The sequence below is a fragment of the Archocentrus centrarchus genome, unplaced genomic scaffold, assembly GCF_007364275.1.
Source record: "Archocentrus centrarchus isolate MPI-CPG fArcCen1 unplaced genomic scaffold, fArcCen1 scaffold_44_ctg1, whole genome shotgun sequence".
NCBI lineage: Eukaryota > Metazoa > Chordata > Actinopteri > Cichliformes > Cichlidae > Archocentrus > Archocentrus centrarchus.
The window spans coordinates 103,727-128,491 of NW_022060270.1; the positions used below are offsets into that span (position 1 = coordinate 103,727).

Sequence of the window (24,765 nt, forward strand, 5' to 3'; positions counted from 1 at the left end):
CAACTACTGAAGAACTATTTGAAGATGTTTTCCCACCTTATAAACGAACTCCCAAAAATTATTAGTTATTTCTTTGTTGCTTAGGCTGTTTTAAATTCCACCCTGTAACAGGACAATTTCATTCTTGTATAACTCTAAAACATAATCAAATGAATTCTTCCAGTTCCAGTTTTGAAAGTTGTCAGTTTGATTTAAATTCTAAGCTAATTTGATAGAACTGTTCACACAGATTACAGAACAGTTTAGTTTTTGAAAATTGGACCAGGGGTTCACATTCTAGAGGGATTTGAATCCAGCAAATTTGGGGGCAAGTTGTTAATTCATTTTAATGTTAAAACAATGAAAAAACTGATTTTATTCTGTCACTTTGAAATAAAATGTAGTACATCTTCAAATAGGCTTTCAGTCACTTTCTTAGCAGTTGCACAGGTACCTATTCGATTTAGGATTACATTTACATCATGATCCTGGCATTAGCACTTAATCTTGACCTTTAACCTTCAAGGTCACACGGTCATGACTGTGAAAATTTAGTCATGTCTGAAATATAGCAAGGAGTATATCAAAATGAAGGGAATTTGACAAAGATTATGAATCTGCAAAGGAAAAAGGCTGATGGAGCCATATTAGCCAGCAATTACTTGGAAAAACCTCCTCCTAGTACAAGTCAAAACTTGAATCCCATAATTATCAATAAGAACAAGAAAATACACCTTTCTCTCTGCATTTGATTTAGCCATCTGATAGCCACAATCTGAAAATAATAATCATGAAATAACATTTAGAGAAAAGGGGCTGTCTGACTCAAGAACAGTCCAACCCTCAACCCCGTAACAGTGGGGTTTGTTATGGGGTTGAAAATTTCAGCTAAAAGTAGCCATAAGTCCACATTAGATAGGGTATGAAGCAGCATATGGTGTGAAGAAAACAAGAAATTAATATATTTTTCCAAGACAACGCTTTGCTTTTTCCCAAAAAATAGTAAATATCGAGGGCGTGGAGCCAAAGGGGCGTAAGTGACATTTTGCCAACTTTACAGGCGAGCCAAAACAACAACAACAAAAAAATGACAATAGTTTGCTCTTAATTTGTATACTAATTTTATTTTTTTTAAACATGTTTCTTTTTTACAAAATGATGACACAATGCTTAATGAACAATATTGCCTTTGTCGTAAAAGCACTTACTCCCTTTTGGCACCAACTTCTTCTGTGCATTCAGATTTAAGCCTTTTGTTGTATAACTTTATTTCTATTAATATTTTACTTCTGTAATTTTGACAGTAGATAGAGCACATCAAGAGCTTTCATTTGATATATATATATATATATATATATATATATATATATATATATATATATATATATATATATATATATATATTCAATTCAATTTCAATTCAATTTTATTTATATAGCGCCAAATCACAACAAACTGTCGCCTCAAGGCGCTTTGTATTGTGGGTAAAGACCCTACAATAATACAGAGAAAACCCAACAGTCAAAACGACCCCCTATGAGCAGCACTTGGCGACAGTGGAAAGGAAAAACTCCCTTTTAACAGGAAGAAACCTCCAGCAGAACCAGGCTCAGGGAGGGGCAGTCATCTGCCGCGACCGGTTGGGCGGAGGGGAGAGAAAAGACATGCTGTGGAAGAGAGCCAGCGATTAATATCAATTAATGATTAAATGCAGAGTGGAGTATAAACAAAGTAAATAAGGTGAATGAGAAACAGTGCATTATGTGAACCCCCCAGCAGCCTAGGCCTATAGCAGCATAACTGAGGGATGGTTCAGGGTCACCTGATCCAGCCCTAACTATAAGCTTGATCATAAAGGAAAGTTTTAAGCCTAATCTTAAAAATAGAGAGGGTGTCTGTCTCCTGAATCCAAGCTGGGAGCTGGTTCCACAGAAGAGGCGCCTGAAAGCTGAAGGCTCTGCCTCCCATTCTACTCTTAAGTATCCTAGGAACCACAAGTAAGCCAGCAGTCTGAGAGCGAAGTGCTCTGTTGGGGTGATATGGTACTATGAGGTCTTTGAGATAAGATGGTGCCTGATTATTCAAGACCTTGTAGGTGAGGAGAAGGATTTTAAATTCTCTTCTAGATTTAACAGGGAGCCAATGAAGAGAAGCCAATATGGGAGAAATATGCTCTCTCTTTCTAGTCCCTGTCAGTACTCTAGCTGCAGCATTTTGGATCAGCTGAAGGCTTTTCAGAAAGCTTTTAGGACAGCCTGATAATAATGAATTACAATAATCCAGCCTAGAAGTAATAAATGCATGAATGAGCTTTTCAGCATCACTCTGAGAAAGGATGTTTCTAATTTTAGAAATATTGCGCAAATGCAAAAACGCGGTCCTACATATTTGTTTAATATGTGCATTGAAGGACATATCCTGGTCAAAAATGACTCCAAGATTTCTCACAGTGTTACTGGAGGCCAAAGTAATGCCATCCAGAGTAAGTATCTGGTTAGACACCATGTTTCTAAGATTTGTGGGGCCGAGAACAAGAATTTCAGTTTTATCTGAATTTAGAAGCAGGAAATTAGAGGTCATCCAGGCCTTAATGTCTTTAAGACATTCCTGCAGTTTAACTAATTGATGTGTGTCATCTGGCTTCATTGATAGGTAAAGCTGAGTATCATCTGCATAACAATGAAAATTGATGCAGTGCTTTCTAATAATACTGCCTAAGGGAAGCATGTATAATGTAAATAAAATTGGTCCTAGCACAGAACCCTGTGGAACTCCATAATTAACCTTACTGTCTGAAGAAGACTCCCCATTTACATGAACAAATTGGAGTCTATGAGATAAATATGATTCAAACCACTGCAGTGCAGTACCTTTAATACCTATAGCAAGCTCTAATCTCTGTAATAAAATGTTATGGTCAACAGTATCAAAAGCTGCACTGAGGTCCAACAGGACAAGAACAGAGATGAGTCCACTGTCAGAGGCTCTAAGAAGATCATTGGTAACCTTCACTAATGCTGTTTCTGTACTGTGATGAATTCTGAAACCTGACTGAAACTCTTCAAATAAACCGTTCCTCTGCAGATGATCAGTTAGCTGTTTTACAACTACTCTTTCAAGAATCTTTGAGAGAAAAGGAAGGTTGGAGATTGGCCTATAATTAGCTAAGACAGCTGGGTCAAGTGATGGCTTTTTAAGCAGAGGTTTAATTACAGCCACCTTGAAGGTCTGTGGTACATAGCCAACTAATAAAGACTGATTGATCATTTTTAAGATAGAAGCATCAATAATTGGAAAGACTTCTTTGAACAGTCTAGTAGGAATGGGATCTAATAAACATGTTGCTGGTTTGGAGGAAGTAACTATTGAAGTTAACTCTGAAAGATCAACTGGAGCAAAAGAGTCTAAACAAATACCAGCAGTGCTGAAAGCAGCCGAACATGAAGAATAATCTTTGAGATGGTTATGAATAATTTTTTCTCGAATGTCTAAAATTTTATTTGTAAAGAAATCCATGAAGTCACTGCTAGTTAAAGTGAAAGGAATACTCAGCTCTACAGAGCTCTGACTCTTTGTCAGCCTGGCTACAGTGCTGAAAAGAAACCTGGGGTTGTTCTTATTTTCTTCAATTAATGATGAATAGTAAGATGTCCTAGCTTTACGGAGGGCTTTTTTATAGAGCAACAAACTCTTTTTCCAGGCTAAATGAGCATCTTCTAATTTAGTGAGACGCCATTCCCTCTCCAGCTTTCGGGTTATCTGCTTTAAGCTGTGCGTTTGTGAATTATACCACGGAGTCAGGCACTTCTGATTTGAAGCTTTCCTTTTCAGAGGAGCCACAGTATCCAAAGTTATACGCAGTGAGGATGTAAAACTATTGACGAGATAATCAACCTCACTGGGAGCAGAGTTTACGTAGCTGCTCTGCACTGTGTTGGCACATGGCACTGAAGAGCATAACAATGAAGGAATTAGATCCTTAAACTTAGTTACAGCACTTTCAGAAAGACTTCTACTGTAATAAAACCTATTCCCCACTGCTGTGTAATCCATTAAAGTAAATGTAAATGTTACTAAGAAATGATCAGACAGGAGGGGGCTTTCAGGGAATACTGTTAAGTCTTCAGTTTCTATGCCATATGTTAGGACAAGATCCAGAGTATGATTAAAGTGGTGGGTGGGCTCCTTTACATTTTGAGAGAAGCCAATTGAATCTAACAATAGATTAAATGCAGTGTTGAGGCTGTCATTCTCAGCATCTACATGGATGTTAAAATCACCCACTATAATGATTTTATCTGAACTGAGCACTAAATCAGATAAAAAGTTTGAGAAATCAGACAGAAACTCTGAGTAGGGACCAGGTGGACGATAGATAATAACAAATAAAACAGCTTTTTGATTTTCCCAATTAGGATGGACAAGACTAAGAGTCAGGCTTTCAAAAGAATGAAAACTTTGTCTGCGTCTCTGATTAATTAATAAGCTGGAATTGAAGATTGCAGCTAATCCTCCTCCTCGACCTGTGCTTCGAGCATTCTGACAGTTACTGTGACTCGGGGGTGTTGATTCATTTAAACTAACATATTCATCCTGCTGTAACCAGGTTTCTGTAAGGCAGAATAAATCAATACGTTGATCAATTATTAAATCATTTACTAATAGGGACTTGGAAGAGAGAGACCTAATGTTTAACAATCCACATTTAATTGTTTTATTCTTTGGTGCAGTTGATGAAGCTGTATTATTTATTGTTTTTGAATTTTTATGCTTAAATAGCTTTTTGCTTATTTTAGCTTTGGTGTTTGGTGGTCTGGGAGCAGGCACCGACTCTATGGGGATGGGGTTTTGGGGGGATGGCAGGAGGAGAGAAGCGGCAGAGAGGCGTGTAAGACTGCAACTCTGCTTCCTGGTCTCAACCCTGGGTAGTCAGTTTTTAGGAGGGTTAATAAATTTGGCCAGATTTCTAGAAATGAGAGCTGCTCCATCCAAAGTGGGATGGATGCCGTCTCTCCTAACAAGACCAGGTTTTCCCCAGAAACTTTGCCAATTATCTATGAAGCCCACGTCATTTTTTGGACACCACTCAGACAGCCAGCGATTCAAGGAGAACATGCGGCTAAACATGCCGCTCCTGGTCTGATTGGGGAGGGGCCCAGAGAAAACTACAGAGTCCGACATCGTTTTTGCAAAGTTACACACCGAGTCAATATTAATTTTAGTGACCTCCGATTGGCGTAACCGGGTGTCATTACTGCCGACGTGAATAACGATCTTACCAAATCTACGATTAGCCTTAGCCAGCAGTTTCAAATTTCCATGAATGTCGCCTGCTCTGGCCCCTGGAAGACATTTGACTATGGTCGCCGGTGTCTCTAGCTTCACGTTTCTCAAAACAGAGTCACCAATAACCAGAGTTTGTTCCTCGGCGGGTGTGTCGCCGAGTGGAGAAAAACGGTTAGAGACGTGAACAGGTTGGTGGTGTACCCGGGGCTTCTGCTTAGGACTACGCTTCCTCCTCACCGTCACCCAGCTGGCCTGTTTTCCCTGCTGCTCGGGATCTGCTGGGGGGGAGCTAACGGCGGCTAAGCTACCATGGTCCGCACCCGCTACAGGGGCCTGGCTAGATGTAGGATTTTCCAGGGTGCGGAGCCGAGTCTCCAGTTCAGAAAGCCTGGCCTCCAGAGCTACAAACAGACTACATTTATTACAAGTACAGTTACTGCTAAAGGAGGCCGAGGAGTAACTAAACATGTGACACCCAGAGCAGGAAAGTGCAGGAGAGACAGGAGAAGAAGCCATGCTGGTAGTGAGTCGGCTAAGGGCTAAGCTACTAGCTGAGCTAAGCTAGCGAATTTCTAAAAACAAATAAAGTGAGTAATGTGAATACAGGTGATTCAGCAAAGAGTATGCTATTTAAAGTAGGTGAAGATTACACTAAAATATGTTATTATCCAGATAAATCGAGTTATACAGATATAACAGCTAACAGACAGCAAAACACTGTGCTCCGAAACAGGAACAGGAAGTGATACAATACTGCAGTGAGAGCCAACACCAAGTGACAGCACATATATATATATATATATATATATATATATATATATATGTGTGTGTGTGTGTGTACAGTTGTGCTCAGAAGTTTACATACTCTGGCAATATATACAATAACTGCTCAATATATATATATTGACCAAAATGTCACTTACGCCCCTTTGGCTCCAAGCCCTCGATATCATTTATGCATGTAGCAGTATTGAAAGGTTGAGTGTCACGATGTTAGTCTGTGGATAAAAACAATGAAATATAGGTAAGAAAGTATGCTAACACTTACCAGTCTTTACAGTGTGAGCGGGAACAGACTTGAGTGATGTCACTTCCTGGGTGCTGAGGAAGTTGAGCTGAACCATTATTTTTAAAAAGGGGGGGAATTGGTATGCTGTTACAGGGTTAAACAAAACTGGGGGACATGATTAAAAAGTACTGTTTTATAAATAATATTTTATCTTTTTTTTTACGTTAAAATTTTTATATTAGTAGAAATAACTCGCAGTTAGTGGCTATTTTTATTTGTTTTATATTCAGTGAAAGAATAATGTTGATCAGTAGGACACGTTCATTTGGCTGACCTCTATATCTCGGTAATCCATAAAAGCTTTTAAAACATAATTTTTCAAAAATATTTGTGTGTTATATTGTAAAGACACGTGGACATGCGTGTAATTTGCGGGGGGGATAGGGGGGTTATGACTAGGGGTGCAGGAAAAAATCAATTCGAGCTCGAATCGCGTTTCTAACATTGAACGATTCCGAATCGATTCTCATTTTCAAAAAATCGATTAGTGCTAGGCAAAACAAGGAAGCAGCGTGGGCTATGTACAGGCACGCAAGCCTAGTAGGCTACAGGGGGGTGTGTAGTGTCGTGTTACAGTGTTTGTTGCTGCGCCACTAAATTATGGAGGATGAAGAAAAAAAGAAATCCAACTGCCTCCGCGGTCTTTGAAAGCAACCATTTGGAAATGCTTTGGATTTTACCGTCAACCCGGCCCGGGGTAAGAAAGGGTTTGACATGACTCATGCAATTTGCAGAGACTGTAACGGTTAAGTATTTTGGGAATACTTCAAATCCCCATTCTCACCTGGAAAGACATCACCCAGAGTTGTTGGTAGAATTGGATAATCCAGTGAAGACAGCGCCAACACGACCAGCTGATCAGCTCACGCTTCACCACTTTGAAAAACTGTCACTCAATTGTGAACGGGCAAAGAAGATAACAAAATCCATCGCTTGTTTCATCGCAAAAGACCTGCGACCATACAGCGCAGTGGAGAGAGACGGCTTCAAATTCATGATTAAATAATTAATTAATTCATGATAAAACCTTCATAATTATAAAATCTTTATAAATGTACTCTGCTTTCATGCCAGCAGACTGGAATAGATCCTGAGAATCGTTTTGAATCGAGAATCGTTTTTGAATTGGAAAATAATAATCGTTAAATAACAGTATAAATAATCGTTTGGATTTGAAAGAATCGGGAAAAAAATCGAATCGTGACCCCAAGAATCGATTCTGAATAGAATCGTGGGATTCCCAAAGATTCACAGCCCTAGTTATGACCCCCCCCCAATAATCTGATTCAGTCACTATAACCCCCAATAAAGTCACTTCATTTTGATTTACAAAAAAAACTTATATGAATAATGTGTTAATTTTCTTTATTCATTATCAATTTTGGGTAAACTACTAGCATGTTTAATCATTTGGTAATGTAACCCCGCCTCTCCCCACAAAAACTTGGTATCACCCAACCATACCTGTCAAGTTTTATATTTAAAAATATGGGAAATTTTCCGCTGCTGAAAACAGAGGTCACTGTATGACGTCATCGCCTAATTTGCATAACTGTAGTTGCAATCGAGGCTGCAGAAGAGAGGAAAAACCTCTTTGGAGAGACAAAAAGTGAAGAAAAAACACAATAAATATGTTTAGACCTACAAATAAACTATATGAAATAACTTAATGACTTTAATGCTTTGCCTAGACCCACATTACATAGATCAATTTTGTCCCATATTGTTTAATGTTAGAATTAGGGGTGGGACTTTAACGCGTTAATTTCGATTAATTAATTATGGGGAAATTAACGCGTTAAAAATTTTTAACGCATTTTAATCGCACTTTGCACCGTGGAACGTTTCTCAGTGCGCGAGTTCCCGGCATACAGATTATATCGACGCACAATGTCCAAATTAGGGGCCGCATCCTGCGAAGGCCCCGGCCCACGTCTTTCGCAGCCCACGAACACCACAAAGGCCGGAAGTGAGCAGCTAGCCTTCATATCAGCTGCCGTCACCTCTGCGTAGCTCATGTCGCCTAGCAACCGTGAGTGTGAAGCACAGCTGTGTAAAAGCAGCTGTTAAACAGAGAACGAACTTTTTCTCCTTTTTGTGGTTTAATTTTAAGTCTTTAATTCAAAATAAGCTGTTAAAACAAGCATAACAACATCAAGGAATACAGCTGAGTGAATGATTAATTTCCAACTATATTAAGTGAGACATTAATGTTGAATAAAACTATCCAGTTATGATGCTTAACTTTAATTTCAGGAGTTTGCTTATCACAGGAGCACTTCCACCCTTCATTGGTCTGTGTAGTAGACTGGTGGGAAAATAAACAAAATTTTGAAGTTTAAGCTTATGTATATTGATTCATTCATCAACTAAACTTAAATTAATATTTCTCATGTCAAATATTGAAATGCGATTAAAATGCGATTAATTTCGATTAATTAATTACAAAGCTTGTAATTAATTCGATAAATTTTTTTAATCGAGTCCCACCCCTAGTTAGAATATGAAATTTAATGAAAACACTGTGAGGTGGGACTGCCAGCTACATTCAACCCTCCTCCTTTATCTGGGTCACTGTTGCCAACTTGTGTAAGAAAAGTCGCTGTCGGCTGACTCAAAGGTTGATAAAGGCTGAAGCGAGGACCGGGGATGGGAGCGGAGGGAGCGGGTGGGCAGACTCTGTGTTTAAGTGAGATTCGGGGGTTGGAGGATGGAGACAAAGTGAGGTCTGGGAGATGCCAAAGCGTACGAAGGGACACAGTAAGAAGGCTTCATGTACACAGAACATGGTGACAGCGGAGGATTTCACTGTTGCTTTATGGGGCAAAAAAAACCCAACAAAAAAGACGCTAAGTCGGCAACACTGAGCCCAACTGAGGTCCAGTTGTTTTTACGGGGTTGTTTCGGCTGTTTGTGTTTGCAAACCAAAGAATTCTGATCAAAAATTCTGAATTCTGAAAATACGGGAAAAATACAGGAAAATAAAAATACGGGATGACGCTGGGACAAAGGGGTAAAATACGGGAATTTCCCAGCCAAAACGGGAGACTTGACCCAACCCGCTTTCTCTACCAAGCAGCAGCATTCACTGTTTGCCTGTCGAAGCAGCTGCTGCGGAGGGGGTGTAGTTCTAAAAAATTAAAAGAGGACAGAAAGTGGACAACCAACAATTTTTCATTGTTAGTCGACAACACCCCCTTGTAAAAAAGCGAAAAAAATCAAAATGAGGTAAATGTATATGTATTGTAAGCTGATGATTTAATAACTATGCCGCTGTGTGTCAGACACATGAATACCAGTTCAGGTATTTTAGCTCGCTCCGTTAGCCCTGCTGCTCCTAATCTGACAATGAGTCACAAGAAAAAGGACGTTAAAGTGGTTATTTGCGCACATGCGGCACAGTACAATACCTGTAATATTTAATAAACTAAACTCATTAATTAACCCTTTATGACCTACAATAGAACAGGTCCGCCAGGCCATATCTTTACATTTTTACATGCTGTAGTGCCATTTTTTGGAATACTTCAATTTTCTATACATCAATAGAATCTTTATATCCTAAATTTTCAAAATATGTATGAAAAAAATCCCAGTACCTACAGAAATTAGCTAAAAAGTCCAATAACCCACAAAAAAAATTGAAAATCGTTTTTTACTTTTACATATTTTTCTAGATACAGAAAAGCCATAGCTGTATTCTTCAAAAGTGTAAATGAGAAAAAGATGCACAGAGGCCTTTCAAACCACAGAAAATACATTTTGAGTCTGTTCATAACTTCATTTGTAAGATACACTCATTTTATAAAGTGCAGGAAAAAGGAAAAAAAATGAATACTGTGCAGAATTTGCAAAAAGACAGCATGTGCATCAAAATAAACTACTTTCAATAGTGTAATCAAAGTTCGAAGTGTCTCTGGAACGTATACAGGAAGGTATAAAGTCAAACATGCAGTGGTTTCTGCTGTGCCAGGCCTAGGAGAATATAACTACATTTCCCGGCAAGAATATGAGCGATTCGCGGGAAAATGACATCACTTCCTGTTGCTGCAGGTAGTGGCTTGCATGAAATCATGTGATAGTTCATGTGACAATGTGATGATGGACTTTCCAATGTAGGAAGTGCTGTTAGCAGCTAATGAAAACAATGACCGCAAGGATTATAATGTTTTGTTGTTTGCGCTTTATATGCGATTTTACATGATTTCTGCAAACCTGCTGGAGGAAGGATATAGCGCTCTGGGGACATGTTGAATGCATGATATGTTAAGTGTAAATTCTCTGGTTTTATATACAAAAAGAATTACTGCTCTCTCTTATTTGGTTGCAGTTCAAGCCTCATTACAAAATGCGCATGCAAATGAGGACAAAGAGGTTAAACAGTATATAGTTTTACTCAAGTGAATAAACACATAACATTTTATGTATTTAGTTACTAATAACTAATATTAGTACTGGTAACAGGACTGACGATGAGAGTCCCAGAAGGTCCAGGATGAGACTCGTTATATTTTAAACACATCAAGTTCAAACCGTTTTCTCTGCAGAACGTGTTTAATAGTAAAGATTGCATTAAACTCTCACATGCTCAGTGGAGAACAGACTGCTGTAAAATACTGTATTTATTATATTTGTCCAAATTAAAACAGTTTCTTTAAAAGTGGAATGAGGGGCTGCAAAATAAAAACAAAACAGGTTCATTAAAGAAATTTGTTACTGTTTGAAGAAACATGAAAAATGTAAGGCTTTTCTTAATACAAAGAAAGTTAAATAAATACATAGTAAAAGCATTACAATGTATCTCTAATACAGTTGACCCAAAATCTCCTGAATCCTTTTAGAAAAGTAAATGATTAAATAAATAAATAAACAAAGAGAGCTTACCCCCCCCCCCCCCCCCCCAATGTTGGACCCAAAGTTACGCCCTTGCACGTGGATATTTCCATTTCCTGTTTTTAAAGAAATGTTGTGGTTCACTTTATATGAAAATCTTTGAGGTAAACCTGGGAGACACAAAGTGCACCCAGGTACCTCCGCGAGCCCGGAGTCCACGACACATCTGTGCTACGTGGTTCAGACAGGGCGGGGCTCTGCTCTCGTAGGAGCAGGGGGGGCTCGGCCGCTGTTGTGAATGAGGGCCAGAATGACGTCAGGAAGCCAATGTCAACAATGCAGCTCCTGGAGGAGAAAAGGCGTTTCATCCTAACACACACTCACAGGAGAGCCGTCTACCGCTGACTGACTCACGGCCGCGGTCTGTTAGAAGCACCTGGCTGTCGGAGGACTGTGGACACTGAGCGGCATGGATGCTTTTTTACATCTGCGAATTTGAACGCAGACAAGCAGGAAAACCAAACAGCAACAACAGAAACCTGGTAAGTCGCTCCTTGGCTTCCCAGTTTTACTACGCTTGGATACCGCCCCTGGATCGGACTAATTTGCCGTCCTCGCTTGTTTGTGTTGCAGCCTCGCTGCTGTTGTGTTCACTGGAGTTGGTTTCACTTATTGCTGAGGTGTGCCTGCCTTTTACGGTTTGCTCACACGGGTTAGCAGCTATGCAGCGCACTTTACAAGATGTTGTGGAATATGTTTGCCTTATAAACGGGTCCCTTTGCTGCAAAATAGGTCGGGATGGTGCGAGCCTTAAACCGCCTTTGTGTGTGGAACTGTTTGCCGATTAAACTAAACGCAGTCCCACGATTTTATTAAAACGACTAAATGTGCAACTGAAAGGAGCTCTGTTATGGTGCTGAGCCATCAGCTCCGTGTGTGCTGACTGACAGATCACATTATTCTAAAAGGAAGTTTATGTGTCTGCTGACCGCATCCCGCTTCTCTAGTACATCCTGCAACACTTGCCTGAACACTGAACTGGAGGCACGTTTTACGCGGGAGACAATCGCAGACACAAACGGTGCTCCAGCCCTGTCGTCCTGGGGGAGGACGGGGCTGCAGAGGGACAAAGGACCCAGCCTCCCTGCGCCTTATTCCCGCCTCTCCAGCTGAACAGCCTCTTCAAGGAGCACCGTGCACAATGAGAACCAACCTTTATGTATCTTTTCATTGACTACGTCATTCCGAGCGGAGAATGGATGTGTCAGAATGAGCTTTGCTGCTGCCCTTCAACCATTCCAGCCCCCGTCCTCAGCCCGTGATCTCTGAAAGCTTTTTAGAGTATCTTTGTTCATGTTGTATATCAGTATTTGTTGCATTCATTTAATACCAAACCCTGTAATTTTTACTCTCCAGGAGGGTATATGACTGGAGTTGGGGAAGCCATTGTGAGCCTGCCTTGCTGTGAATAGAGAAGGTCTTTGTTATCCTTCAGCAAATACTACAAAGCCTCTCTTCTCTTTCCATCTTTCTCTTAATGGAAAAGCACTAACATCAGAATATTTGAGGCTCTTGCTCTGCTGTCTTACACTTCACATACTGTGGGGCTGAGGAGAGGTGACTGAGGCCACTGAAATATTTACCAGCATGGCCTCTGCTGTCTGTCATAAGCACACTTATGAAGTATTTCTCTACTTTTACTTTGAACATTGTCTGCTTGTTCACAGTATAAACTTCATTGTTGTTATTATATTATTGGAAATGCACAGAATTAAGAGGACACCTCACTGTTTAGCACAGAAAGGTTAGTTTGCTTCTCATTGAGACTTATGTCCTGTGTCAAGTATAGAGGAAAAAAAAATTAGGGTTATCTCACCTTGGGGTTTGAGCTTTGAGACAAAAATTAATCGGAAGTGTGGGAAACACCATTTAAAGAAAAAGTCTTGGCCTCAGCTGCTAAGACCATCTTTTTTAATAATAACTGCTGAAAGTCTCCCAGCTTTATAGAAACAACATGGTCCCCACAAAATAGATTTTTAGGGAACTACAGGGAAAACTATGGGGTCATTGTTTACCAAATTTATACAGCCTTAAAAAAACAGTACTATTAGTAGTATTATTTTTATGTTTTTTTTTTTTTTTAACTATGGCAACACCTGTCTGCACCACCCTCTGCTCAACTGTAATGCTGTATGTGCTGCAGACATAGATGTATAAAAGCTGGAGTTAGCAGAAAGTGAAGCTACCCGAAACTCATCTCAAAGACACCAGATGACAACAGCTGTGGTTGCAAAAAGACTTCTATTTTTATAAAAAGACTTCTAGTTGGGGTGGCTGTAGCTGAGGAGGTAGAGCAGGTCACCTACTGATCGGAAGGTCGACGGTTTGAATCCTGGCTACTCCAGGCTACATGCCATCATGCCAAGATACTGAACCCCAAGTTGCTCTCCGATGCAAGCGTTGGGGTATGAATGTGTGAATGTTAGATAATAAAAGCACTTAGCTCAGTTAATGATGGAAGTGCTTGTATGAATGGGTGTGAATGGGGTAAACGTGTTGTATAAGCGCTTTGAATGCTCAGACAGAGTAGAAAAGCACGCTATAAGAACTAGTCCATTTACCATAAAAGTCTTTGGAAAATCAGCTTTCTGCCTTGAACTCTGTAAACACTTTCCTGATGAGTTAATAGGTTCAGCTACTCATTTTGGGTTATACTGAAAAAAAGTATATTTTGTACAACTTGGTCATACTATGTTATTTGTGGTAAGCTCATTGGCTAATGATTTGTCATTTGTGAGCCATTTCACAGTCAGACCTGCCCCTCCTCGTCACTTCTGGTGTTTCCAAGACTGTGAAAATGCTAATCTTACAAATGCAAGTCAGATAAGCAATATCTGTGCTGAATGCAAAACATCACAGGGGTTGTAGAGTGGGATACTTTCCAATCAGCGGATAATTGAATATTTTCATCATGCCAAAATTTAAAGAAGCAGCTGGGGAAGAAAAGTAATTGGTCACAACATAACCCAGAACAGCACCTAAAGAACTGCAGGCCTCACTTTTCTCAGTTAAGGTCAGTGTGTTCATTGTTCAGCAATAAGAAAGAGACTGGGCAAAAAATAACATCAATGAGAGAGTATCAAGGCAAAAACCACTGCTGACCAAAAAGAACACATAGACTCAGCTCACATTTGCCAAACAAAATCTTGATGACCTCCAAAAAGTTAAACTTTTGTTTAACTTTTTGGAAGGTTGGCGTGGTGGTTAGTACTGTTGCCTCACAGCAAGAAGGTCCTGAGTTCAAATCCACTTTGGCCGGGCCTTTCTGTGTGTGTTCTCCTCATGTTTGTGTGGGTTTTCTCTGGGTACTCCAGTTTCCTCCCATAGTCCAAAGACATGCAATTAGTGGGGTTAGGTTAACTAGAGATTCTAAATTGCCCATAGGTGTGAATGGTTGTCTGTGTTGGCTGTGACAGGCTGGCAACCTGCTTAGGGTGTACTCTGCCTGTCGCTCTATGACAACTGGGATAGGCTCCCCCGTGACCCTGAAAAGGATAGGCGGAAGAAAATAGATCCTTGAGTCCCATTACATCTGGTGTAAAACTAATGAAACATTTCATAAAAAGAACATCATACCAACAGTTAAACTTGGTGGTGGTAGTGTGATGGTCTGGGCATGCTTTGATGGTTCAGGACCTGGACTGTTCGCCATGATCAATGGAACCATGAATTCTATTCTCTACCAGAGAATCCTGAAGGAGAATGTCCGGTCATCAGTTCATGCCTTGAAGCTCAAGTGTACTGGGTTTATGCAGCATCTTAGCTGTTCCTAGGACTTTGTTCTTCTGGACAGAGATCTCAGATGTCATTCCTAGAATCTGCTGGAGCCACTACCCTAGTTTGGGGTCTATGTCCTGAGTGAGCTAAAGACGATGTGGAAGGTGAAGGCAACAGTGTTGCCTTCACCTTCCACATCCTCTTTAGCTCTTCTCTCAATCCTTATTTCTCAAGCTTCACTTGTTCCTTCTTCTTGATATTACTGTTGCTTGGTATTGCTACATCTATCACTATGGCCTTCTTCCTCTGCTTGTCCACCACTTCTATGTCCAGTTGACTAGCCATCACAGTGGCTAGCCAGTTTTGTCCGTCTGTATCTGAAAATTCCACATGGGCAAACCGGACAGGACGCCGACTCCCTCCAGCAGCAAAGGAGCTCCATCTACCAAAAGAAATCGCCCTGAAGACTCCCCAGAGGCAGCTTCTCCACAAACCAACAACGTGGTGGACATTCTGGAGTCCATAAATAACAAACTGTCCAGCTTTGACGCCGGCCTGGCCCTGGTTGAAATCCTCCACAAGAAGTTTCAGGCCTTGCGGGAGTCCGTAGAGTTCAGTCAGCAGCAGGTGGAAACACTCGTTGCTGAAAACGCCACACTCAGGGAGTCGGTGAAATCCCTCACAGAGGGAATGACCCAGCTCTCGGAAGAAAATAAAAAAATAAAGGAAACCGTTATTGAGCTCCAGGCCCGCAGCATGAGGGACAACCTCGTGTTCTCAGCCATCCCAGAAAAGGCTGAAGAAGACCCAGAAGAAACGGTGAAATCATTCATTCAGACCCACCTGAAGCTCCCCGAGGATACCGTGAAGACCATCGCCTTCCATAGAGTCCACCGCCTGGGAGGTAAGCGACCCGATGGACGCAGACCCAGCCCGATCATGGCCAAATTTGAGCATTACAAACAAAGAGCTGGTGAAGAGCCGCGGTCGGGAGCTGAGAGGAACTGACTTCAGCGTCAACGATCAGTTTCCAAAAGAGATCCTGGAGCGACGCAAGGTCCTGTTCCCGATCCGAAAGAAGTTCATGCAAGGAGGCTCCCGGGCTGTGATCGCTGTGGATAAACTTTATGTTAACGGTCAGCTTTACCGAGACCAGACTACAACGCCATGGCTCTACTGATCAAACGGGTGATCTGTGTCCACATTTTTCTCTGAGGTTTTTGTTTTTTACGGTCTCTTCTCTACTAGTATTCGAAATATATACTCATTTGCCTAAATAGCATCATTAACGCCGGATTAATCAGCATAGTGGTGTGATCTTTTGTTGTTGTTGTTGTTGTTGTTGTTTTTCTTTCCCCTCTTGTAATTTTTTAAAAATGGTCTTTTGGTGTTTGCAAAGTTCTGTTTCACTTAGATCACCTTTTTTTTTAACGCCCTTTTACTTTTTCACGTCTTTCTGCACTCAACAATATGCTTATGTCACTGTCAATGCTGCAGTTTGACACCAACATACAGCGTACACACATCAACATACAACGTATGCACACACACATCAACATACAGCGTACACACATCAACATACAACGTATGCACACACACACATCAACATACAGCGTATGCACACACACACATCAACATACAGCGTACACACATCAACATACAGCGTATGCACACACACACATCAACATACAGCGTACACACATCAACATACAGCGTATGCACACACACACATCAACATACAGCGTACACACATCAACATACAGCGTATGCACACACACACATCAACATACAGCGTACACACATCAACATACAGCGTATGCACACACACACATCAACATACAGCGTACACACATCAACATACAGCGTATGCACACACATACATCAACATACAGCGTACGCACACACGCACACCAACATACAGCGTACACACACACGCACACCAACATACAGCGTACACACATCAACATACAGCGTATGCACACACATACATCAACATACAGCGTACGCACACACGCACACCAACATACAGCGTACACACACACGCACACCAACATACAGCGTACACACACACGCACCCCAACATACAGCATACACACACACACACCCCAACATACAGCATACACACACACACACCCCAACATACAGCATACACACACACACACATCAACATACAGCGTACACACACACACACCCCAACATACAGCATACACACACACACACATCAACATACAGCGTACACACATCAACATACAACATATGCACACACACACATCAACATACAGCGTACACACATCAACATACAGCGTAAGCACACACACACATCAACATACAGCGTACACACATCAACATACAGCGTATGCACACACACACATCAACATACAGCGTACACACATCAACATACAGCGTATGCACACACACACATCAACATACAGCGTATGCACACACACACATCAACATACAGCGTATGCACACACGCACACCAACATACAGCGTACGCACACACGCACACCAACATAAAGCGTATACACACACGCACCCCAACATACAGCATACACACGCACACCAACATACAGCGTACGCACACACGCACACCAACATACAGCGTATACACACACGCACACCAACATAAAGCGTATACACACACACACACCAACATACAGCATACACACACACACACACCAACATACAGCATACACACACACACACACACCAACATACAGCATACACACACACACACACCAATATACGATGTGCATACACACACATAACCATCTTTAGTAAACGCACAACACTCCATCAGTTAGTTCAAACATGAGCACACTCAGATTTGTCTCATGGAATGTGCACGGAGCTGGTTCGAGGGAAAAGAGACTAAAAATTTTTAATCAGTTAAAAGACTTAAAAGCAGATGTTGTTCTTCTACAGGAGACATATGTGTCCAAAACATCTGCACACACTCTCTCCTCTCCACAGTTCCCTCACGCGTACTCAGCCTGCTACAATTCCAAACAAAGAGGTGTAGCTATATTGATTAACAAGAAGATAAACTTTAACATTAACAACACTACAATAGACCCACATGGTAGATTTATAATAGTTAATTTATCTATTCAGAATATAGATTTTTGTATTGCTAGTATATATGGACCAAATGTTGATGACCCCTCCTTCTTTCATGCTTTCTTCACCACACTATCTGATCACTCTGACACCACACTTATAATAAGAGGAGACTTCAACCTGGTACTTAATGCAGATACTGACAGGCTCAGTACAGCAGTGAGTCAGAGGAACTGGCAGACATTCTTAAACAGTACATGAAGGATTTTGGTCTTTGCGATGCTTGGCGTTCACATCACCCCACTCTGAGGGATTATAGTTTTTTCTCATGAGTACATCACAGTCTCGCTTAGATTACTTTTTAGTTAGCAGTTCCATGATGATGGATATCACAGACACTTAGATTCACCCTATCACTATCAGTGATCATGCACCGGTGTCTATGTCTCTGACACAGAAAAGAGTCACACCACCAATCAGGAACTGGAGATTTAATACATCATTACTTAAAGAACAAGATTTCATTAATTATTTCAAAAACGAGTGGGCAACATATTTAGAATATAATGATCTGCCAGGAATATCACCATGTGTTCTTTGGGAAGCAGGAAAGGCAGTAATGCGGGGCAAAATAATATCTTACTGCTCGCATAAGAAAAATAAAGAAATAACACTTGTGTTAGAATTAGAACAAAAATTAAATCTTTAGAAACTGCCTATGCTGCTTCACCACAAGAACATATAATTAAGACCTGAGGAAATTAAAGCTGGAATTAAATAAAATATCTGATAAGAAGACACAATTCATGTTGCAAAGGCTGCGTTTGGAAAACTTCAAACATGGAAATAAATCTGGAAAATTTCTGGCCAACCAGTTAAAACTAAACAAAGAAAAAACAGCTATTTATTCCATTAAAGATTCAACTGGTAACATTACTCATGACCCACAACAAATAAATAAAAAATCTTTTAAAGATTTTTATGAAGCTTTATACTCATCATAGATTAATCGATCTGATACTGAAATTGAAGAATTTCTTAACAATATAAATCTACCTAAACTAAATGATGAACAGGTTGCAGCTCTGGATTCACCTCTTTCAATGTCTGAATTCTATGAAGCCTTAAAGAATCTCCCAAATAATAAAGCCCCAGGCCCAGATGGTTTTCCAGCTGAGTTTTATAAAGAATTTTGGTCAGAGCTAGCACCCATTTTTTTTAGGATGGTAACTCAGACTCAGAATGATCAAAAGTTATCTCCAAATATAAACTCTGCTAACATTAGCCTGCTTCTTAAACCAGGCAAAGACCCCACACTCCCATCCAGCTACCGCCCAATCTCTCTTATTAATGTAGATCTTAAAATAATTTGCAAGGTCCTGGCCAGAAGATTAGAAAATATTACTCCACTTATAATACATCCAGACCAAACAGTTTTATCAAGGGTCGATATTCAGCCAATAATACACGCAGACTAATAAACTTAATAGATTATTGTGCTTTAACAAATTAGAAACCACAATTATATCTTTAGATGCAGAGAAAGCATTTGACCGGGTAAACTGGAAATTTTTATTAGCGGTCCTACACAAATTTGGATTTGGTTCATCCTTTATAAACTGGATCAGAACACTACAGCTCTCCAAATTTCTCCACGGGTTAGGACAAATGATATTATTTCCCAAAGCTTCAGTCTGCAGAGGGGCACCAGGCAGGGCTGCCCACTCTCTCCCTCACTTTTTGTCATTTTCATTGAGCCACTAGCAGCAGCAATCCGTCAAAATGCAAACATTAAAGGAATTCAAACTGAAAATTCAGATGTCTGTGTAGATTCTCAGTCATCCAGGTCATAGTAGTCTCTGGAGCTTGAAAAAGGCGACTGGACTTCTTTTTGTTTCTTGAAGACGTTTCACCTCTCATCCGAAAGGCTTCTTCAGTTCTCAACCAAATGGTGGAGAGACCCAGGTATTTAAACCCCTGTGGGCGTAGTCCCCTGGAGGTGGTTATGACCCTCTATTGATCATGTGCTTGAACACATGTGCCCAGGTGTGAAGGGGGCGTGGGTCATATTTAATCAGTGGTTTCAGTTGAAACCAACTTAGGACTCCGCTCCATTGTTTCCTGTGGCCTATTGAGGTCACTGGAACAAAGGTGTGAATGGGGGTTGAGACGTCTGGGAAGGGAGCTCAGGACAGCACTGTAAGCGGGGGAAAGTTGGTGACGTAATCCACCTCCTCTGTTCAATGATGGTTGTTCACAGTGGACATAGATGGCTTCTTTCACTCCTCTTTCAAACCATCTGTTTTCCCTGTCCAAAATGTGGACATTGGCATCCTCAAAAGAGTGCCCTTTTTCCTTCAGATGCAGATGTACTGCTGAATCTTGTCCTGTCGAAGTGGCTCTTCTATGTTGTGCCATTCGTTTGTGAAGAGGCTGTTTGAAAATTCAGATCATAAAATAAGCTTTATGCTGATGATGTATTACTTTTCCTTGGGAGTTCACAAGATTCTCTTCTGAAGACAATCACACTGATAAGTTTTCATCTGTATCAGATTACTTTATCAATTGGGCTAAATCAACAGTTTTGCCTTTGAATTGTAATTTTCAGAACACCTCCAGGACTCCACTAAAATCAGGTAATATTAGATATTTAGGCATCAATTTTTCCACCAGGATGATCTCACACGTTGGAATAGTTTACCTATATCATTCATGGGGAGAGTTGCCGCCATTAAAATGATGGTTTTACCAAAAATTAATTATCTATTCTCACTGATCCCTAATAAACCTTCTGTTGCTTGGTTTAAGTCACTAGACTCAAACATCTCAAAATTCCAATGGAAAAACAAACCATCGCGAATTAGTTTGAAAACTTTACAAAGGCCAAAACACAGTGGCGGTCTAGAACTACCAAAGTTTTATTTCTATTTCTTAGGGAGCAGATTGCAGTACATTTCAAAGTGGATCAAATCAAATTCATTAGACAACCCGTGGTTGGATTTAGAGCAGGCACTTTGTGGAAAAGTAAAAATCTCAGATCTACCTTTCATTAGTCCCAGTATTAAACATCATAACTGCTTTAAAAGTCTTAGTATTAACACCTCTCTGACAGCCTGGTGGGAATTTTTAAAAATAACTAACTCTTCACTTATCCCCTGTAAACTAACACCCATTTGGAACAATCCATATATTTGTCAGAAAAAGAAAATGCTGAATTTTCTATTATGGCGTGATAAGGGGATAAATAAGTTAGAACATACAATCCAAGATGGAAACCTTATGACATTCCATGAACGTATATTAAAATATGGAATTGGCAACAGTAGATTTCTGCAATATCAACAGCTGAAATCTGTCCTGCAGGAAAGATTTAATCTCAATCAACTGAATTTAGAAATGCCTACATGGGTATCTGAACTTGTAAACCTCTGTACCCCAAAATTGTTATAAAAATTATATAAATTATTACTAAAAACTGATCATTCAGTCTCCCTCCCGATTGCAGCCCGGATCAAAACTTCTGGGCAGAAATATGCTTAAATATCTTCAAAATGACTAAAAGTCCCCAATTACAACTTATACACTATAAAATTCTCCATAGAACACACTATACTTGTCATAGTCCCCACCCTCTCCGGGCCAGCAGTGTGTTGTGTGGGTGTGTTTTTGTTCTTTGGGCAGACTCGACATTTGTTCCACCCTCTGGCCAGCCTCTTCCAGCCGTGTGCTGCACACCTGTTCTCTATCACTGATTACTCACCTGTTTTCCCTGAGGCTCACTTGATGGGTATTTAAGCTGAAGGAAGTCTTCCCTCCTTGCCGGATCGTTGCCCCTGCCGGGTAGCCAAACTATGTGCCTTATTTTTGTGCTGTGTCACGTTCTCGTTGCCTTGTGGATTAATCACTGTTTGTGTGCAGAGCTGAGCCGGGGTCTGTTTGTATGTGAGCCAAGGATTCCGAGGGCCAGTGAACGCATTGTCAGACCGACGGAGTGTTGGAGACGAGCCTGCCTATTCCCGGACCTCCCCCCTCAAAAACTTTGTTGGATTTGTACAAATAAATACTCTAAACATTTTACGCCTGCCTCTTCCTTTTCCTGCACGCCATGACAATACTGGACAAAGGATGTTCCAAATGGGCCTTACACACTCAAACATATGCACCTACTGCACAAGCAATTCAGAGGAGAACTATATGCATGATCTGTGGTCTTGTATTCCTGTTCAGAAGTTCTGGCAGAGGATATGTGAAGACCTATCCACATGGTTTAGCTGTCGTGTTCCAACTTCCCCCAGAAAATGTATTGTAGGTGACGTCATTAAATTAGTTATGGAGTCATATATATCACACATAGTTCTTATCACCTTGTGCATCGGTTGGCCCGGCCCGCGTTGGGATGTTCGGTCTGCGCTTTTGGGGCTCTAGGGTGCCTGCATCGTGGGGGGGTGGGTGGGTGGGGGTAGTCATCGTGGAGTCGCTGGGGTGGACAGGGCACCGTTTTCCCAACTCAGGCCAGTTTGTCTTGTCTCTTGTTTGTGTCTCTCGTTGAGTGAATGAGTATCTGGAGTGGAGCAGGCTACCCTCCAGCCCCTTGGGGGCTGCGGTGCTCCATGGTGCTGTCGCTGGGGCCCCGGGTCCACCTGCACCTGCCATGTACACACACACACACATGCACGCACGCACATATGCAACTTCACGTCGCATGGAGATGCCACGTGCGGAGCCGCACTTGCCTCTCCATTTTAATTGCATTATAGACATTACAAGTGACAATACATTCTAATACATATAGAACCTTGGGGGGCAGGCATGTTACCTAGGGGATGATGAGAGGAGGCTGCTGAGGTGGCCCCACTCTGGTCCTTTCTACTGTCAGCCCCTCAATTTTAATGGCACTTTAGACATTAAGGGTTTTGAGGGGACGGTGTGGTCAAGCGCTGACGACCAGCAGTTGGATGCTTGAGGCACAGCTGTCCCCTCAATTTTAACTGCATCCTATACACTTCATGCATTCACAAACATGAAAACTTCAACTTCAACATTTATAATTTGGGTGGGGTTGCCCAACCCACACCCAAGTTTTCGTGCATCTTGCAAGGGGTGGGAATTGGGTGGTGCTTCGGGTAACTGTTTAGTTACAAAAAAACTGTGTAGTGTGCTAAAGTGCACAGGCAAAACCCAAATCTGAAACTGAGCATTGGAATTCAGTGCTACTTATTGTTTGAGTTACATTCACTTTGGTCTTTAACAGGAGCAAGTTATGTTTTGTGTTATTGTCATGTTGGATGACAAAGCAATGACCCACATCTAGTTTTAGAATAGAATAGAATGCCTTTATTGTCATTATACAGAATGTATAATGAGATTTTGCTGCTGACTGCTTGAGGTTTTCTTTCACATATCCTTCTTTATTCATGATTCCTCCAATCTTGACCAGATTTCCAGTTCCAGATGCATTGAAGTGTCCTATCAGCACAAAACTCCCACCATTGTGTTTTACTGTGGGGATGGTGTTCTTTGTGTTGTACGCCTCTCCCTTCTGTTTGCAAACATAAGCAGTGTCTCCACGGACAAAGAGCTCTAGTTTTGTCTCATCTGGCCACAGGACACACTTACAGTATGCAAAATCTTTCTCCAGGTAGTCCTTGGCATACTTCAGTCTGGCTTGAAGGTGTCTCTTATGGAGAGAGGGAGCTTTTCTTGGCCTGCAGCCTTGCAGTCCATTCCGGTGCTGGGTTCTAGGGATTGTCTTCTTTGAGACTACAATTCCCAACTTGGCTAAGCCATTCACTAGTGGCTTGGCAGCTGTTTTGGGGTCTTTAGACAAATCTCTCAGTAGTTTTCTTTCCAGAGTCTTTGAAATCTTTTACTTTGTACCTCTGTTAGGCTAATAATTTTATCCTCATCTGTAGGTTTCAACACTCAACATCATCAAGACTCTACTAGTAAATAGCCAGTTTTTTTAATATCCTAACAAAACGGTTAGTGCTAACACTCACTTATCAAAAAGCTCTCATACTATAAGGTATTCCTAAGTGTCTTAAATTGGACAAAACTGTATTAAGCATATTACACTCAATGTATTCAGTTCAATGATATGTCATTACTAAGAGTGGGTACAATTGAAGTTTCACAAGGATCACTCTTAGGGCCTCTATTATTCAGCTTGTATATCAATCATCTTCCACTGGTGTGTGAAGTGTATATAGATGACACTTTCTTCTTCACACATGGGAGTAATGCTGAACAATTTGCTAGGAAGTTATGCCATCTTATTGGAAAAGTTTCAACTTGGCTTAAATCGCCATGTCTTATACAGAATATTGATAAAATTATAACAGTATACTTTATGAAAAAAATGACATTAAAAAGTGTTTACAAACATGTATGTAAATGATCCTAATATAAATAACATCCATCCATCCTTTTTCTTTCACTTATACAATTCAAGATTGCGGAGGGGACTGGAACCTATCTTAGCTGCCATAGGGTGAGACACAGGGTACACCCTGAACAGATTGCCGGTCTGTAGCAGGGCGGTAAACATCCATCCATCCATCTCCCGGTCTCTTCTCCCGTAACTTGTATACAACACTCTGAGATACTTATACTCCGCCGTCCTCGGGCAGCAGCAAGTCCCTGTGCTGGAGTGTGCCCTCAACCCTTTTCCAGTTGAGGACAATGGTCTCAGACTTAGAGTTGCTAATTCTCATGCCAGCCACTTCACACTCACCTGTGAACTGTTCCACTGTCTGAGTGGG

The 24,765-nt window shown here is 40.9% G+C and overlaps 1 protein-coding gene across 1 annotated transcript in view; it reads left to right on the forward strand.

Annotated features, from left to right (window-relative positions):
* Window positions 1-11,548: 11,548 nt before the first annotated feature.
* LOC115777165 (transcription regulator protein BACH2-like) overlaps window positions 11,549-24,765 on the forward strand; it is an 81,778-nt gene continuing 68,561 nt past the window's right edge. Inside the window, exon 1 of the mRNA XM_030724998.1 lies at window positions 11,549-11,709. The gene's annotated coding sequence lies outside the window, so the exon portion shown is untranslated. The remainder of the gene's footprint in view (window positions 11,710-24,765) is intronic.